Source organism: Megalops cyprinoides, chromosome 7, assembly GCF_013368585.1.
Source record: "Megalops cyprinoides isolate fMegCyp1 chromosome 7, fMegCyp1.pri, whole genome shotgun sequence".
Taxonomy (NCBI): Eukaryota; Metazoa; Chordata; class Actinopteri; order Elopiformes; family Megalopidae; genus Megalops; species Megalops cyprinoides.
The window spans coordinates 25,279,146-25,295,638 of record NC_050589.1 but is presented as its reverse complement, the minus strand read 5'-3'; positions in this window follow the sequence as shown (position 1 = coordinate 25,295,638).

The window sequence follows — 16,493 nt, the reverse complement described above, 5'->3', positions numbered from 1 at the left end:
ATGAATCCATGAGTGGGTGTTACACTCCTGAAATCTGGTTAGAAATCAAAAATTTTCAGATAAAAGATTATATAGATAGAGGTTAATTAAAATGCTCATATGAAATAAACCCTGCATGACACACACAACACACTCAAAGGATAATTTAAAAATAAAAATAAAATGGATCTTCAGCTCCACTCAGAAGCTCAATAAATGAAAACAACAAACTAGAAAGAAAGACAACACATTATTGCATTACGTTTCCACCTTTGTTCTGACTGTACTGCCTCCTTCTCATCATAAATCATTATTTTTCATCATAAAATAATTACACTTTCATAATTGTCAAAACTGCAAGACTACACATTGTGTGAGAGTTCAAACAGCTGTTGCAAAACGTGCTACCTAGAAACAGAGTTTCTCTGAGACCCTGCAGTGGCAGTAGCTTGTGAAAGAAGTTCAACTAGATATCCAACTTTCATTGCTTTCATGCGGTTGAAGAGAAGGAAAAGCGTTCTCTAGGACACACCAGATGGCATGTCATGCTTCATAAGTAAATTTTGTAAATTTACAAAAGTAAATTTAAGTAAAAATTGCAACAAATTGCCTCCAGTCAACAATGTGGAACAAGTACCTTTGATTTATTGAATTCATCTGAATTGCTGAAACTGAAAAGTGAAAAAAAACAACTCATAACCATACTGATTGGCAACCGTTTGGTAAATTTAAAGAAAATATGGGCATGGTTTTTTAAACTGATCATTTCAGAAGTGAGATAATTGGGTTCAGAATTTGCAAACATGGGTGAAGGACAAGCTGTCAAGCCTGTCAAAATACATAGATATAATGTAACCAACCATCCACACGGATGAGAGTTGCAGACCTTCGCGACTGCCTCTTTGCTGTGCTCAGGTTTACGTGAACCACTTCACCAGTGGGTGACCTTATGTCTCTAAAATTTATTAAGAAACCCTTGAGGGCTCAACAAGCTTTAAAAAAACGAGCAGTTTAATTCTGTATCAGTAACATCTGCTTAACTGGCACCTTGATCGCCTTGACACCTGAGAATTGCTTAAATGTTGAACCTGTGCCAAAAGCAATAGCTCTTTCCTGGAGGTCGTTTGATTTGAAGAGGCTGGGATATTTATATAGAACTTCCTCTGGTACCTAATGGCTCATTTATAAAGGGAGCCCCTGGCTTGCAACTTATTGAGCAGTGACACATTTTATCCCTGGTCCTACAGAATTTTAATTACAGGCCCAGAAGCTCTGTTTTCGGTCATCATTACTGCTACACTCAACATCCTCACTTCCCAGCTACCCACAAATTCTCAACCAAGAACCCTGGCATTAGAGAACCTTTACAACCTATGAGACTACATTGATATGACAATTCCATTTGCACTCTATGCAGTGTGCCAAAGAGTAATTTACTTTTGAGAGCAAACATCAGGAGCTGCCGTAGGCGTTCATAACCATATCTGTTTGATGACCTGATGCTTGTGGTTGTACAGTATTCTTGTACAGGGGCTTCCCTTCAGGACATGTCCATAGGTATGTGAGCTGTATTACAAAAATTCTTGTAAAACCAAAAAAAATTACCAAGACCTTTCATTGCAGTCAATGCGAAGACAGATTCAATATCGCTGATTAGTGTTTTTTTCTCCCTGTTTAGATTGACTTAACATAAATCATGGAAACAGAACTATAGCATTGCAAACTAAATTATTCAGGTTAGGACTCTGCACTCCTGGTGTACATAAATGAATAAAAACAGTGTACTCACATACATTTACAGCATGGCCGTATGAAGTTACGTCAGAATTTGTGTATGTAAGTGGGCTTAGATGTTACAAGAGTTAATGTTTGCAAGGATCAGAGATCTTAGGGTACTTCTGGTTATTTCTGTAGGAAACTCTAAAAACTCTCATTACTGTATTGGTATGGCAACCTATAACCTGGCTAAATGGCACAGTTACTACCACCTGGTTCCAATGCTGCCACTTGAAACTGGCAAGAGTCCTTGGAAGGACAAGTTCCTTTAGTAAGTGAACCCTGAGTTAGAACCACTGGAAAACACTTCACAATCTTCACTGTCATGTTAAGCACAAATAAGATCCCCTGATATGAGCTCTTCAGAATTCCACATCATCCCCCCTCTGCATTATCTGTCTAATGAACAACATTCAGAAATACAGCCCATACAGGATGTATGCTCATTTTAATCTGTACAGATGAAATAGAAGCCAAAAAAAAAAGACAAAAACAAACATGCGAAAAAGGGAACAACAGAATCTTCTGTGATTGGCTAGTCTCTCAGTGTCATGAATACCCAATGACAGAGCTGTCTCTGAGTGCGTTTAACCATCACCTGGCACTGAACATCACCATGGCACCACTGGGTCAGGTTGCTATGGTGATGTAGTCAAACAGTGGTGTGTCCTTCGATGCATTTTTCCTCCTTACAAAAGTCCAGTTTATCAGTGTATTTGAATAAAAGACAGCATTTATTATTTTTCATATTGTTGGTTGTGTTCCTCAAGAAAAAGGAAGCTGCTGAGCTGCAGAGTATACATCGGTTTTCCAATAGCTCCTCTCAGAATTCTGAAAGATAGGGAGGTGAATTGAGTTGCTAATTGTTTGACATCTAATTTGGGCACAGGGAACTGTTGGAGTCAATACAAAAACCACATGCTTCTGCGCTCTCTAGAGACAGGAAATGCCACCACCAGAGTACATGTTACAGATTTCCACAACACTGATCTGGCTATGAATGGATTAGCCAAACACGGATTGCATTATCATCATTACACTACATTATATTTTTCTATTTGTCTTTTGGAATTTTTCTTGTCTGGACTGACTGTCATAATAAGACTCATACAGCACATATCATAAGTAACATAAAAACTAGGACATAGGTTCAGAATTTGAAATACCAATTCAGGTTTATACTTTATACTTAAATCTACCCATAAAAGAAAACATTGTCTTGTAAGAGTATAAACTGCTAAACATGCAACCATCAGAGCAACATCTCATGTCATACAAACGTATACTGTGCCTAACTGTGATCCACAATTCTACATCAAACTTTATCAACATAAAAGTTCTGAAAAAGTTCAGTCTTATTCTTCAGTTCTCAGTAACCCAGTCTGAGTGTGGAGTTAAATACTTTAAACAGAGCATCGTTTTCACCAGAATAGAAAATTGAAACCCACCTTCTGCCTCACGAGTGCTAGTCTCAGGGTTTTTTCAAAATCATCACCTACCTGGACTGAATTCACATGAACACAGCTGCCAAGCGCCTTGAGGATTTTACTACTATAAAGTGGTTAACTTTAATCAACCAGATAGGGGGATGGACAACCCCCCCCCCCCCCATTATTTTAATATGTATTTCATGTTACTTCTTTCCTTTTCTTTTCATTTAATAATCCGAAAAAGTTAGACTGCAACAATGATTAGTGTTGACTAAGGGATTAGGTAACAAATGCTGACTAATTAAGAAAAAAAAATCCAAGACTATTTCAGTGGGAGGCAACCCTGTTCAAATTTTGAGGTCGTTAGCACAGCGGGAGGCCATTCTGCAGCATGGATACAAGCAATAGTGATCGTTTTAAGTATGAGTGCCCCAAGTACAAAGTTTTAAGACATGGCAGATTTAAATGTTGTACAGGCAGATCTGCAAGGTTGTAAACAGTAGCTTTTTCTGATGTTCTTGCAGGAAATAATGCTTTGCTAATTGACGTAGTACTGTTATACAATATATGCTGAGCAATACTTTATACTTTTTCCAAGAATCTCCAATATCTGTACATACTGTGTGTTTGATTTTCCTACATTCTACATACCTAAACAATTCACTTTTAATGTATGTTTTCTTTTGTTCTTCAGTGATAGCGATTTTGCAATCTGAATGCAATATGCAAAATGCAATACAAGTCCATCATGTTTTTGTTGAAAACAGCAACTATGATTTTGTGTTCAACATTTCTGAAGTGTTAAGGTTTACATTGGAAATATCCTGCCAAGAACTTTTCTCACATTAGTAGTTTTCTCAAGCAGTACATTTTTTCTCATGCACTAACAGATGAGGTTTGAAAGTAATTATCAATAATTATCAATAATAATCTTTTGTTAATATAGACAGAGTCACACCTGCACCCCTGTTAGAGAATTACATCTGTTTTATCTGTTATTAGTTATTAATATTTCTCTTTCTCTTTCTCTTTCTCTGTAGGAAATATGGTCAAACATAAACAGTGCATAGAAATGCAAAGTGATCAGGTTTTCAGATTTTCAAGGTAAATAAATTTATTTCAGGATTACATTACATGCATTTAGCAGACCCCTATTTCAGCACACCTCATTGCGTGAGACCATTTTTAAATGCCGCGGCTCCGTCAGCATTGACAGCAATGGGAAATAAAAAAGACAGCTGGCGATCGCCTAGTTCCTATACTTTGAGACTCGAACAGAGGGCGTAATTTTTCTGTTTGTACACTTACACAAGGTTACTGGACAGCGAATAAAGTTTTCTGTAACTCTATTGTGTCTCTGCTCATTCAAAATAAATATCGCTGCGAGAAGTTTAGCTAGGGGTCGGTCAAAACCATTACGCCCTCGACTTTTTATTTTTTGCCGCAATCAAGACACACAAGCAAACTTTATTCAAAATGCAAACAGCAAATGCATGTTCAGTCAGGCAGTTTAGGCCCACGGTGGGCCCCTTTGTAACTAGAAGAACCGTGGGCCCGGGGCAGCCACACCCTCTGCCCCCCCACTTGCTCCGCTACAGCTCCCAGACCAGTGAGTGTGAGCATACCATTATTCAAGGCCTACCACAAGTTAACTTGTGCACTCTGACAAAAGCCAAGTATAGTACGAAACACCAGTCCCTAGAAAACAATGATCTTAGGGATGAATGATCTTAGGGATAAACAAATAAGGATTTTTTTTCCAAAAGTATAGGAGCAAGTAATGAATTCTTCTTTTTTGTCATACTTGGTAAAAGATGCAATTTTTTTGAGAGATAAGGGTGCAAGTTTTTGGATGAAACAATACCTGGTTTCTCGGTGGAAGTCATAGCTGCAGTTGTACTGAGACCTGGGCCTTCTTCTGAGGGAGAACCCCACGCTTACCCCCTCCCTCAAGCTGAATGTGGGTCAAGGTAATGCCCTGTGCTCCACAGGGCTGATTTGATTAAAATGGTGGAACAAGGTAGTAAAAACACCTTCAAAGATCCCATTAAAATATATTGCTATATGTTGGAACAGAGGAGCAAAAGTCGGGAGCAAATCATGTATATTGACTTGGGCCACCCACAGCAAGCAGCTTTATTAACACATAGCTTCAAGGTCAGGACTATGGTGGACAGAGGTGTGAGTGTGTGTGTGTGTGTGTGTGTTTGTGTGTGTGTCTGTGTGCGTGTGTGTGTGTGTGTGCATGTCTGTGTGTATACACTCAGAGATGCACACAAACTCACAGTTCTATACACTTGTATTGACACACATACAAAGACTTTCTAATCTAGCCCTGAAACCTTTGAAAGACATATTGAGTTAAACAGGAACTGTATGTCTTTAATTGTGGAAAAAAACTGTCATCAAACTAGGGAGTTGAATAGAGCCAGACTGATGAAAGATATCAACTCAGTAGTGAACAGGGGCATTTCTAGCTATTGAAAAGATCAGGGGCTAAGTCAAGTTTGCCTGAGGCTTGTGACAATATTCGGGGCTAGACTTAAAATATTCAGGGCTATAGTCCAGAATGATCGGACCTAACAACGCCACTGGTAGTGAACCTGGAAATGTACTGGCATAGAAGGAATTAAGCTGTTTAAACCTCTCTCTCTTGCATTGAGTCTATTACCTGACCATAGCCTTGTGACTAATGTTGCAGTCTCCATGCCTGTAGCTGGTACAGTCATCCAGTGATCAAACAGAGAAATCATGACTGTAGCCCTAGCTGTAGGCAGTGAGTGCACAGGTTTGCTGTCAAAGTAACGCATGTACCAGATTTGTTTGGAAAATGATTGCAACATCCAGAGAAGCCCTGCTAGCTTCAAAAATGAAATTAAACCATTTAAAGAAAATAAAGGAACTCAATGAGCAAGTGGAGTCACAGCCATTTTTCTGCTTGGCCAACTCTCTTGCGAGCATTTCTCTGACACAGGACATGTCTGTCAGGAGACAAACAAAGTGTGTGAGCCACATAAGTATTATTCTAGTCACTGAATTCAAACCATGGAAAACACATAAACATGTTCTTCTCATGGGGGCAGTATTTTCTGCGAAGATGGCTACAACTTCACAAAGCTTTTAGCTTTGCCCCTTGTTGAGCACACCTGAAGGTAATTTCTTCTTGTCAGGTGACCATGAAATACGCCTTAAATACAAAACACGACCATGAAATTCGATCTCTGTGGGAGGTGAGGCGAGCTTGTTGAGCTGTGTCTTTGTTCTAGTTTCTTATTCATGGACCCTGCTTTTAAAAATGAGCTGTAGTCTGTGATAATAACTCTTTTGATAAGCTGTCGGGTCTTTAATTTCAAGATTAAACGTCCTTTGTAACTGTGAATGTGGTCAACGTAGAAAGGTTCAAGCTTGATTCAGGTCATACTTATCGAATGCATTTACATTTGTTCAACTAAAATAAGTCAGTTCTGACATAAGTTAAGTACAATGTCTCACAAGGTTTAGTTTCAGGGCCTTTAGTCTTCTCAGTATACTGTACATGCGAGTTCCTAGACATGTCATCCTCAAATACTGAATAAATTTCAATTTTGATTGTTTTACAAACCATTATGACCCCATTCATAGCATGCCACTTTGTACCCAGGGGTAATCCTTACACTGGGATACAAAAGGCCTCAGAAATATACATATCACACAGTCCCTCAAATAATAGCCACCGAAGTGGTTATTTCCCCCTTTCAAAATTACCAACACAGTCATGCAGACGTGATGTATTGTTCCATGGGAGAACAAAAAAAAAAAAACAAAAGGAAAATCGAGGCAAGTACATGTATACATGCAGGTCTCAATATTGAAGGTTGCTGAGGGCAACCAAATTTCACCAATTAAGTGGTTTTGGCAATCATTTTATGTTGCCTGGTTGCCCATTTCCACCAAAAATATGAAAAAAACAACAAATGCACATGTCATTTTAGATGATGTCTATTCCTACTTCTGAATACAGATAAAAAAGACATGATAATCCATGACTGGCAAAAAAAACCTACAACACACCACTGCAAACTTTGCACTCAACTTAGACAGTTACTCAGCAGCTCCAGACTTACTTATTAAAGACCCTGGGGTTACAATTGATGTAGATATGTCTTGAAATTCACTCAAAACACACAACCACACAGAACTGGGTTTTTTGGCATCAACTCACATTGGCAAAATTCTCTAAAACATGCAAAAAAATGGGTTCACACATTTATTACATCCAGATTGGCTTGCTGAAATGTCCCTCTATCAGAATGCTCATACAATGCTATAAATTCCTAAACTAATAAACAATATTGCTCACAGGATCCTGACCAGAACAGAAAAGTTGACTACATTACAGCTCTAACCATAGCTCTGTAGCTCTACTAATAAATTATCAGATTGGTTATAAATTGTGGCTTTTAACTCTAAGTTTTAAATTGGGTTTTGATTCACCAAGATTTCTCTATTCCCTGCAATTGCTAGATTTCCTTACAAGAAGCTGGCATTTTGGTTGTCTCAAGAATAGAAAAAAAGAAGTATAGCCGGAGAGGCTTATCACTCAGAGACCTTTTATTTTCTCCTTTTGGCCTGATAAATTTTTGTACAGACCCAGTTTTCCAGATTAAAAACTTACCTTTTTATTGTGTCGTTTGGGTGCTGAGATTCAGGCTAGCTTGTACAATGGCAAACACCGGCAATGCTGTTAATGTGGTATAGATTCTTCCCACTACAGGGTCTACAGTAGTGCACTGCTTCATTGCATACTGTACTGTAACGCCTGGCACTCCTATTCTGACCTCTCCTTCTCTCTTCTTTGCTCCCCTCTCTCCTTCTATTTAGTACCTCTATATTCCTGTTGCCATCCGGGCAGCAAGTGGCCCTATCAATAAATTAAAATTACTGATTGATAGATAGATTGATTCATTGATTGACTGAGTAAAACATTATTGTGATTTAAAAAATGCAACTGTATCTTCTCCTTACAGGTTATGCTAATGTACTTGTATAGCACTAACTCTATATGAATTAATGTCACACGAGTGTTGTGCTTTACAAGGGTTAAAAAGAGCCACCAGCAAAGCCAGACAGCCTGTATAAAGACAGCACCTCAATGTCCTTTAATGGCCTGCTTCCTGCAGTCACACTGGGACAGCCACATGGTCTAATCTCCACCCTGCCTGGGACTGTATTTATTCTCTCACTCACTTGCTGAGGGCAAAACAGAGGCCCACATTCGAGCTAACTGCCAGTCCCTTTGCCCTTAATTTTGAGTAAATTCAGACAAGTTGTAATTATTTTTGATACTTACAAAAAGACAAAATGCTTAATATTAAAATATGTTACCCAAACTTTAGGAGAAAGGGCATTGCAGTCAGATATTGGTTGAACAGTGTGTGTGTGTGTGTGTGTGTGTGTGTGTGTGTGTGTGTGTGTGTGTGTGTGTGTGTGTGTGTGTGTGTGTGTTGAAAGAACAGTTGCACATGTACCCATTATCACATCCTGTGCTTGTTTTAGCACTGTACCCTTGCAGAGGTGGTCAGGTGGAGAGAATCCAGGAGGCCACTGAGTAGGCACCGGGGGCATCTTTCAGAGCTATGGAGAACACCATCTGCTGCCCACTGCCAGAGTGCATTGACCTCATCCATGTACTCGCTTTTTTATGTGAGTAAAACAAGATATTTTTAACAGCACTGTTACGCAACTCTGTTTGAATAACTGCTGGTATAACAGATGCTCCATCTGCCTTCCTTCCATATCGTCCAGATTTATATCTGTGTGTTTCAGACTGATGAGCAAGTCAATGTGCACTGGTTCCCACCCAAAACAGCACATCTCTTATCAAGGTATTAAAGGGAAGGCAGTGTCCAATCCAAGGCTTGCTACCTTTTTGGTATCTTTGTATTATTTTAAGAGAACTGTACACATTGTTATGTATCATGCAGCTTTTTGGGGGAGGGCTTCTGACAGTCATGTTTTGATATATTGCCATGCTCAAAATATTTCAGTTGCCATGGAAACGCCTGTTGAGTGAGGGTACCATTAATCCCTCTGGATTTTGTGTGTGTGTGTGTGTGTGCGTGCGTGCGTGCGTGCGTGTGTGTGTGTGTGTGTGTGTCTGTCTGTCTGTCTGTCTCTTACTATCAGGTACCCTTCCACTCTCCTTGTGAAGAGCTTTTCAAATGATCCTCCTCATAAACGATTCAGTGTCTTGGACCACTCTTGCCCAGGTCTGATTTTATAGATTCTGGTGTTCACTTCAATGGGGCACACTGGACTGGGTTTGATTGAGCTGTAATTTATCAGCCTGGCCTTCATATATTATGACTAATACCTACTGCAAGTCCTTTGAGAGAGTATTCCTAAAAGTATTCCTATTGGTATGAAAGGAATTAAATTTATGTTTTTTTGTTGAATTATTGCCAAGAAGTGATTATGAGATTGCTTTATGAAAAAGAGACAGAAACAGAAACAGATACAGGATACAGGAGGTTATGAACAAAATGCCATAAGTTCAACAATGGGTCAGAGGACCAATATGTATCACCCCTTTGGCCAAGTTGTGCACAGTTTGTGTAATGGAAATCATGCTTTTCATCAATACCATCCACTCATAGTGGATATGCTGAAAGTGTCAACACTGTACCAAAACCTCTGTCCCTAGAAACATGAGCAGTAAGAACTGGCAATTTGGCTGATTCTCTTATTAGCATCCTTTTGCCATTGAGTGATGTAACGACTGTACTGGGGAAAGTTTCTGGGATTAATTCTCTAATTCTTTCAGTCACCTTCAGAATGAGTGACGAACATGTGAGGCCTCCTTGGTCACGTCTAAAAATGAAACTACAGGATGTGAAGTTCCTGCAGTCTTCTCTCATGAGGTCTAGCTCTTTCAGCCAATCTCTGGATATGTGTTGAATCCACCTCAGTCAGTGAATATTTGTATATGAGTTTTCTTGAAATAGTTGTGCAATTTCTGTGATTTGCATGATGAAATCTTTTTTTTTTTTAAATGTATGATTATTTTTGTGCTTGTTTTTATTGATTCCAAAAATGGGTGGCAGTAGTGTATAGCATTTCAGGGGAAGTGTGTGTGTGTGTGTGTGTGTGTGTGTGTGTGTGTGTGTGTGTGTGTGTGTGTGTGTGTGCATGCATGCCTGTGTGTTTCTTTTCTCACTGCTCCTGACAGTCATCCTGTTTCATGGAATCGTCTTTGTCAAAAATAGTTTCTGTTGATGCTGAACCGATGCTCAAATCTTTTTATTGCAAAATGGAGTCTTGCCGACAATGTGTGTCATTCTCCCGAGACGTAATTTTCGGCTCCTCACTTTGTCGCTGAAAAAGTGAATGAAAGCCCAACAATAGAGCTACTTTTTATTACAGCCCTTCCTTGCCCCATCTGTTATGCATTATTATTTTACATTATGCTTTAAATTGCAGTAAATATGAGGCACATATTATTGATATAGGATGCAACAGCAGCAGAAGTGGTCCTCTGTGTTCTACAGAGCCTGTTAATCAAATGCAGAGCTTCACTGACCAAGGAGGCAATGGGTGTGTTTCTAAAGACACTCCAGATAGCCTCATATTCTGAAGAAGACTGTATGTCCAAACACATCTGCGCAAATATGTAATTAACAAATGAAATGCTTGGGCTGTTTCAAATTTGTGGTTATATTGCCTGTCAGTACGGCTGTAGTAGTGTTCCTGTGTTGGTGCCTGTGCCTCCCCTCTCTGGTGATTAACTCTGCATTTTTAAAACCTGGTAAAAAATAATAATTAAATAAAGCAATCTCTGCAGTACCATCTTTCTCCTACGGAGAAGACATGACTGAGTGACTGCCAGTCATCCACTAATTTAGAGCTTCCAACGGTGGAATTGAAGTTTGTGTGATGATAGGCCATATAGTAATTCCTTGACTACAACACCTTTTACAGCACAGCAAAGGCCAATGCAGTACCTTTTTTTCATTGTGACAATCTGTCACGGTACATCAGCCAGTCTCTGGCTTATTAATTACAAACATAATTAATGAAACAAGTTAGTTAAAGTGTGCCATACCTCCGGGCATGTTTTCAAATACAGCAGCCCTATAGGATGTCACAGGCGGCAGTATGTGCAGTGTTTATTCCCAGGCTGCCTTAATTGGTTGGAGAGCTGACGTGCTTTATGTGAAAACTGCTCATCTTGGGGTCAGAGCACTTAGGAGATAAAAAAAAACACTTTGCCTAGTGTTAACGGCTCAGTCGGTTTTACCGTTTTTCAAACGATCAGTTCTGGCACACCGTTTTCAGCTATCCTCTTTATGATAGCTGAAAGAATGAGTTGTGTGTCATTATCCTCACTAAACAACAGTGCTTGAATTCTGAGGCTCTGCGCTTTTATCAGGCTGACATTATCCATGTTTCACAATGTGTGTATTTTGAGGATTCCCCCTTATGGCACATTTCCTCACTCTTTTCTGACTTTATCCAATTTGCTCACACGAGATCCAGTCCACCAAAATTAGTAAATGATTAAATCTAAACTAAGTGAGAAGGTAGGTGTAACATTTCTAATCTTGATAGAAATATTCATGTTAAATTGAGAAAAGTTATAAGACCCCCCCCCCCCCCCCATGGTGAGAGCACTCAGATCATCAACTTTAAATTGCAACATTTTTTAAATGAGATGAGTTATAGGGCCATGGAAGGTTAAAAAAGGAAATACTTACATTGTGTTTGACTGTGTGCTTCTCCAGATATGAAACTAAAGAAGTGTGTGTGATAACACACCTGTCTCATTCCCCTTTATTTGAACAGTTAAAAGGCAACAGTTTAATGCAGTTTCTAAAACGACAACTCTTCCTGCAGTTTTGTTTAACTTGTAATTATCTACCATGAAGCCTACGCAGAGAGTCATTGTTCCCTGGACCACTGCAGAAGTGGTCTGAACTCTCTTTAAAACAGCAGACACCACTCATGAGGAGGACCCAGGGAAAATTAAAAAAACAAAACTAAAACAAAACAGCGCTGTTAGTTTAATGATGATGGGAATGCTTCAAAATCACTCAAAGGCTTAATTACACAGCTCCAGGAGGCTAAATCAATAGTGACTGTCATTAATAGGACTAAGCTCTGCAAGTGACACCTTTATTAGCTCCTGCTAAGAAATAGAAATCAAATCTGCCTCCTGGCATTTTCTCAAATTGTTATTTAAACTTTGCTTAGCCATATTCTATAGGTGATAATTGGACTCTGAGGAAATGTACTGTACCTTTCATTAATAATATTGAATGAAGCCTGACGGGTGTATAGTTACAGAGGTGCCAAAGGTTTGTTTACTTCACACAATGTCCATACTTTCACACAACACCTACCAGCTCATTAGACCATATTTTCAGAAAAATATAAAAGCAATACTTTATGTTACGTTACTAGCAGTTACTGTGATATTTTCAAACCAGGCAGGCTTCAGAAGTGGGCTTAAAAAACAATACAGGATGTGCATGAAATTTCTACATGGAACCTATCTGTAGGGAAGTCTTGCATACTGGGATTGGTAGGAGAACAAATCGCACCTTGCCATTCATGGTAGATATGCTCTGGAGGATATCATCTGGTGGTATTTATGGAAAGGTCCCATATAAAAGTTACAAATAGTGTTTTTTAATGTAATGTTTACTTAATAAATGTGACAGATTGTGTTGCTTTTCCATACCGCATACCATACGTTAATGCACTAATGTTCCCAAATAATTTGTTTTCAGCAGCCAATTCCCAGTCCCAAATTTTCCTCTGTGTGATGTTCCACTGAAATTCACACATAAGGAGCTTTCCATGCTCTGTCAGCTAAGTCAGATGATTTAAATAATTGAAAAACTGCCAAACGGCTGCGTGACTTGGGTCATAAATCAAAGGCAATTATGCCACTACGACTAAATGACAGCCACTTGATTAGTACAAGTAGTTTAACGCAAAGGATACAGATTGCATTGCAAGGTTTCTAACATTGTGGTTTTGAAAACATCCTGATCACACATTTCTAGACAAATCAAACAACACTGTCAAAAGGGCCCTCTTTCCATGGGAACAACTTGTTTCGTGTGAGTTTGTCACACAAATGCAGCAATTCACTTAGCTCTGTACAATTTAATGTAAACAGCACTGTAACGTGCTGCTTCTTTTTAGTTGAAGCAAAACAATATGGAGGACAAATGATCCCCTACTTCTCACATCTTTTTTCTTTTTTTTTCAGATAAATACAGTACTTAGTTCCCAGGCTAACCTGCTGTTAGACACCTGGGAATCACAGACACTCAGAAGCACTTTCCCCTTCTGAACTATTTCAAAGAGATGTTTCCCAGGACAAACCCAATCTCTCTGAGTTCTCATCTGCCTTTAATAGGAGATCTGGTAAGGGATCTGGTAGGGCCATTGGGAAGCCACAGAGCTGCTGCTTGTATAGCGATTTGTCAGTTCCTGGCTCCTCAGTTGAGCAGTGAAACACTGTACAACATGCAGGGATAATTCACAGATCTCCTCCTGCAACACCACTCCAGGTGGAGATGGCTAAGCCGGGAGCTCAGCCTGACAGACTGCAAAGCAGTGTGGCTCTGTGGTGGTTCTGGAAAGTGCTGGTTACAGGCAGAGGGCAGAATCAGAGTTGAAAGGTGTCGGCATCTTAGCTGACGGTGGAGATGATAACCAGCGGGGGTAATCTGCTAAAGGCGCAGCCCTGGGTGTCTCTACTGACCCAGGCAGACCATGAGGAGGAGCTGCTGATGGACCGTGTTAAATATCTGAAGTCTCAGCAAAGGAGCATGGGAAGTTCAGTCTCCAGCAGTCATCCATCCTCAGGAAGCCATTGCTAATCTCCTCTAAGCTCCCATGCAAGTTTCTATGGATTTCAGCAATAATGGTAACTTTTTGTGTTTTTGTTTTGCATCAATTTTCCTGCATCTATTCCATGTAAAGTGCATCTAAAATCAATGCTGACATTTAGTTTCCACCTTTTGTCTACTTTCTCATCAAAGCAGTGATGGGAGAGGGCAAGAATAGCTATAAAGCAGTTTTGTACCTTATTCTAACAATGGGTATAGCACCCTGAGCAACAGACTCTGGAATAACATAAATCGAAATATCTAGCTAGCTCTTAAAACGACAATGTAGTCTGTCAGCTGTGAAACTATACTTTAAATCATGTACAGAAAATTGCCTGGTATCTACAGATACCGCCAGCCTTCATATTATAGTGTATTAATTGTTAATTCTGAATGCAACTAGAAAATGTAGCAAACTATCTTACATTTCTGCAATAAATCATAATTATGTGCAAGCCTTATTGCAGTAAAATGTCAGTGGATTCAAAGGTCTGCAAAAGTTAGATGGTACAGGTTGTACTAAGCACTTGACATTAAAGTGGACTGTGCAGTACCTTCTTAACAGAATTAGTATTATTCATTTGTTAGTCAGATGCCCTTATAGTGCAATTTGATCCATTCTGTGAAAAATCATTACCTTACGCTTGTCTCTCAACATATGTTTATAATTAAAGCATGACATGAAGTTTTCTAGGAAAAAAATCAATACGTACTGTATTTGAAAATGTTTAAACTGAACCTGTATTAGCCATACAGATATACCAAGCACAGGCAAAGATAGATAAGTTGATAGTGCTTAAAATGCTGGTTTAGAAATGCATGGTACTACAGGTGTAATTAAACATTTTCCCTAAGTTTTTACTCCTTTAGAAAAACACAAAGTGCTTTAGAAATGTGCTGAAAGGACTGAGAAAAGTAGCAGTTGCATGAACTTGTTATCCAAAATTAAGGACAAACTTCATTACAGTTAAGATGAATATGGGCAAGGTCTCCTTTTCCCTTAAGTGTTCACTCTTTTTTTCCTTAGTTAATCGAGTATATTTCTCCAGGTACAGAATACTATTCAGATGCTTCACAGCTGTACCATTCATCTAAATCCACTGATTTAAGCATCTGAAAACAAATAACAAATGACCTTAAAGCATATAGAATGTTAATGGATATAAAATGTTAACCTTCAGGCAGGAATTTGTTCTGCTTCATTTGTTTCATTTCTTCTGTAAGGAAGGGACCTGTGGATATTTTCAAGATTCAAGATTCAAGAACTTTATTGTCATTGTGCAATCTCCAATTGTGTCAATCTCCAACGGTGCATTTATATTTAAGTCCTTAATGTATGAAGGAGTGGCTTCTGTCAAGGGATGGGGGGTAGCAGTGGGGGTTATTACTATATTGCATAATGTGGTTTTCCAGAAGCAAAGTGGGCATTCCCATAACCAGTAGGCCTTCATTCATAAAGGTCATGCAGCCATTACACCCCGATTATCTGAGCTACACCCAGTCCCCCTCCCTGCCAGTTGAGCAACTAATTGACTTTGACAGCTATTACACGAGGTTCACTGCAACATGAATAAGCCAACACGAGGCCAGTTAGCACCTCTTTGAATGAGGCTGGGAGTGATGAAATCAGATCAAAGCACAATCTAGAGAATAATGGCTATAATCTAAACAGAAGTTATGTTCTGGTATTTAAACCCCATGCCAATGTGGATACAACACTAAACCAATAACAAAAGCAAAGCTAGAGAAAATAACTGGTCAGGATGCAGATGCAAAGAGAGGGAAAAATAAAGGATGACTTTTGCTCTCTGGTATCAGTGAACCCCATCAACTCTGTTCTCACTTATGCCTCTCTTTGGTAACCATGTGGGAGCTGAACTTGAAATGGTACGGAACAAAAGGCTGTGCCTTTCATGATCCATTAAGATTAATGAGGACTTACTTTTTAAAATTTATCTACCTGTCAGTTCAGTTTCAGCTATTATGACCATGTTTGCGGGGCCTATTTCATGGCAGGTCCTGAAATAGACAGTACATTCAAATGCAAGGGACTGTATGACTGTGACTATTATAGGACTGTACGATTTTCCATTAAACTTGAATATCAGTTTTGTGATGCACTTCCATTTAAATTCAAACCCTACAGAAAAAAAATGTGTTGGTACAACATCAATATTAGTATATACAACATCTTCATTATATGGAAGCCAACCTAATGCCAATGAAAATACTTTTAAATCTAACAGGGCTCTTTTCTTGGAGTTAACAGAACATTAAAGATTTGATCTACTGTGACAGCACACCAGGAACACATATGTGCACACATATGCATCATGGACTTGATTAATTTGTCTTCTGTCGACACTGGGCAGCAGCAGGCATAACTTCTAGCTTTTTCTCACCACATTACATTGATCCAGACCTCCTT